Raw genomic sequence first — 4,057 nt, forward strand, 5'->3', positions numbered from 1 at the left:
TGTGTGTGTGTGTGTGTGTGTGTGTGTGTGTGTGTGTGTGTGTGTGAGTGAGAGACAGAGACACAGAGAGAGAGAGACAGACAGAGACAGAGACTTATTATACACTGTTGTTTTGTTGGCCTGGACCTCACTATGTAGACCCGGCTGACAGAGAGCTGTCTGCCTCTGCCTCTCTGCCTCTCTCTGCCTCTCTGCCCCTCTACCCCTCTGCCCCTCTGCCTCTGCCTCTCTGCCTCTCTGCCTCTGCCTCTCTGCCTCTGCCTCCTGAGTACTGGGACTAAAGGGTGTACCCCATATCTCTACTTTTTAAGAGATAGGGTTTTGCCATGTCAACTAGGTTGGGCTTGAATTTCAGTCCCATCTCTGTTCCCACCCCCAGAAGTTTTGATACTACAGGTGTACCACTAAACCTAGCTTTTCTGCCGAACGGAATGTTTCAAACTTGGAGACCTGTGCCTAAATCATCTCTTAAAACTCTATAAAGCTAGGTGTGGCGAGTTGTGCCTGTAAACCCAGATTTTGGGAGGTGGAAGTAGGAAAATCATGTGTTTGAGACCATCCTCTGCTGCACGGAGAATGTGAGTCCAGCCTGGGCTACCTGAGACCACACCTTAGAATGCCAAAACAAAATCTAAATACCTCTACCGAAGCAGGTAGGTATTGGTGGCGCAAGCCTTTAATCCCTGCACTTGGGAGACAGAGGCCGGCAGCTCTCTGAGTGCAAGGCCACCCTCTTCTACAGAATGAGTTTCAAGACAGCAGAGCTACACAGGGGAACCCTGTCTTAGAAAGAAGGAGAAGGAACACAGCTATTTTGTTTGTTGTAACCTTGGCTAGGAACAACCCCAGGACATCTAACCAGAAAAGTATTTAGCTTGGGGATCTTTGAAGCTTTCTGTTCTGCTCCCGGCACTCAGCAGGCAGAGGCAAGGAGGATAAAAGATGAAGGCTGCCCTCATCCCTATGGAGAGTTCCATCCCAGCCTTGGCCACACGAGAGCCCATCTCATAAAAAGACAGGCAAGGGAAGAGGGATCCGAACCCAGCCAGCTTACTGCTTGCTGCTCGAGCATGAGGACCTGGGCCATGCCTATAAGCCCAGCAGAGACAGATCCCTGCCAGTTTGGCAGAATTTGATAGCTCTGCGTTCTAGGAAAGGAACCTTCTGGAGGCATGCTGTACTTTCAGATATGTTTGCTCCCAACGTAGCTAAGGGGAGTAAACTAAATTATAATTAAGAATAGCTAAAGAGAGTTGGGCGTGGTGGCACACGCCTTTAATCCCAGCACTTGGGAGGCAGAGGCAGGCGGATTTCTGAGTTCGCGGCCAGCCTGGTCTACAGAGTGAGTTCCAGGACAGCCAGGGCTAGACAGAGAAACCCTGTCTCGAAAAAAAAAAAAATAGCTAAGGAATTAAACACCAAAACCAAAAAACGGGTTGGCAACATGGCTTGGCCAGAAAGGTTGTCTTGCAAGCCTGGATACCTCAGTTTGTTCCCCCAGAACCTATGTAAAGATAGGAGGATATGGGAATATGGATTGTCCAAGTTGCCCTCTGACCTCCATGTACGCACAGTGGCACACTCCCCTCAACCTACTCTGCACACTTGATACTTACAAAATCAAAGGTTTGTGTTGTAAAAGCCTCAAAGGGAGGGCTGGGCAGTGGTGGCGCACGCCTTTGATCCCAGCACTCCCGGAGGCAGAGGCAGGCAGATCTCTGAGCTTGAAGCCAGCTTGGTCTACAGAGTGAGTTCCCGGACAGCCAGGGATACGCAGAGAGAAACCCTGTCTCAGGGAAAAAAAAAAAAAAAAAAAAAAAGGTCTCATGGATGGGGAAGCACACAATAGCAAGAACCTGACCTTCAATAAACGGACCAATCATTTGGACAGACAGTTTTTTTTTTTTCCCCTCCCTTTCTCCCTCTGCTCTGGCCCGCTCTCCCCCAACCCCCACTCTGGCCCGGGACAGACAGTTCTTAAGGAACATAAATAGCCAATAAGTATTTTAAACAGGGTTCAGCATCCTTGGCCATCAAGAAGATGCAAATTAGAGCTACTGAGAGATTTCTTCACCCTTTAGTCAGGATGTGGATCACCACATCACTGAGAAAATAAAGGAAGGACCAGGAATAGTGGCTCAGGCACTTAATTTCAGCACCTGGAACACAGAGGCAGATCTCCTCTCCGTGAGTTCTAAGCAAGCCTGGTCTACGTAGAAAGTTCCAGATCACCCAGGGCGATGGAGTTAAAAGAAAGTAAGAGGTCCGGGAGTGGTGTTCACGTTTAATCCCAGCACTCAGGAGGCAGAGGCAAACTTTGATTTGAGAGCAGTCTAGTTCCAAACCAAGGAAGGCTACAGAGTGAGTGTTTGGGTGTTTTGCTTGCATGTCTATATAAATAAATGTTAAAACTAGTGTAATGGCTCCTGGGTGTGTGGAAGTAGATTTAACCTGGATTGTATTTTTGTTTTGTTATTAAAGACAGTGTCTTTCTGTGTAGCCCTGGCTGTCCTAGAACTCCCTGTATAGAACAGGCTGTCCTCCAACTTGCAGAAATCCTCCTGACTCTACCTCCCAAGCACCTGGGATCAAAGGCATGCCCCACAATGCCATGCTTATCTTGTGTTTTCTATCCACAGACATATATGTGATTGCTTGCCAAGAGACCATCTCTCTACCATATCCATAGCAGAGTTAACTATCCATGTAATTTTTTTAAAAACATGATGTCTTTGTTGGAGAATTTATTGATAAATTCAATGAGCAAACCATTGCCTGACTAGAAGCAAACCAGGCACCCATTAAACAGATCCCGGATGCTAGAGAATTGGACAAGTTACTGGTTCAAACACACCACTACCTTTGCTCCTTTGGACAGAGAAACAGCAGTGTGGTGGCCTTGGAGGTCACTTATGGATGGGTATATAGACCATAGAAGGGGGTAAAACAAAAATTGCCTGGAATATTCCTATTTCTCTGCAGGATATAATGGGTGGAGAAGTAGGCGGAATAGATCATCTTCACACAGCAGGAGAGAGAAATGATTGACAGGCACATTGTACACCCAAGCTGCTCACAGAGAAGGCTCCAGTGCAACATGTTATGTAAATACACCTATTTCAATTGTGACAGCCAGAAGCAGTTGTCTGATGGGACTCATCTACGTGGCTGAAAGACTCTTTCTGGGTTGCTACTGAAATTACAGTGCCTTTCTTAAGAAGTGTTCATTTAGTGGGTTACATCGATCTGCTAGCCAGTCGGGTATTTCTAATCCTCCCTGCGCTTTTAGATTAAACAGAGAGAAATGTGAGCATGTATGTGTGGGTATGGGTTTGCCAGTGCCCGCAGAAGCCGGAAGAGGGTACTAGATCCCCTAGAGCTGGAGTTGCAGGCGGCTGTGAGCCACCTACACTGGAACTGAACTCAGGTCTGTGCTCTGGAAGAGCAGCACGTGCTCTTAACCGCTGCGCCACCTCTCTAGTCGCTTTTGAATAAAAAGATTTGCAGCAACTTATTCCCCCACCCAGATGACCAAATTATAATTTAAATCAATTATACCATCTTGCAATAAAGCAAAGATTCAAATAAAATACGAAGGCGGTTTGCATTCCCAGCGGGCAGTACTTTCCTGAAGGCCTTCGGTACAGCCTCCTTCACACCACTCCTTTGGCAGAGCTGCAGTTTGGTAAATTGCACAACGTGCCAAAAACCCTGGTGGCCAAGGGATGTTGGACTTCTTTTCTTCTTGGTCATGCTCTCATTCTCTCCGCAGCCCTCATGTTTACCAGAGACTGTGTGATGTATTTGAGGGGAGTGATGTGTGTGTGCATCCTCTCATTCATAAGTTTGAACTCTGTAAATATTAACGCATATAAGCCATATTTAAAAACAGGGCGCTGGGCAGTGGTGGCGCACGCCTTTGATCCCAGCACTTGGGAGGCAGAGGCAGGTGGATTTCTGAGTTCGAGGCCAGCCTGGTCTACAGAGTGAGTTCCAGGGCAGCCAGGGCTACACAGAGAAACCCTGTCTTGAAAAAGAAACAAACAAACAAACAATT

The sequence above is a fragment of the Mus caroli genome, chromosome 4, assembly GCF_900094665.2.
Source record: "Mus caroli chromosome 4, CAROLI_EIJ_v1.1, whole genome shotgun sequence".
Taxonomy (NCBI): Eukaryota; Metazoa; Chordata; class Mammalia; order Rodentia; family Muridae; genus Mus; species Mus caroli.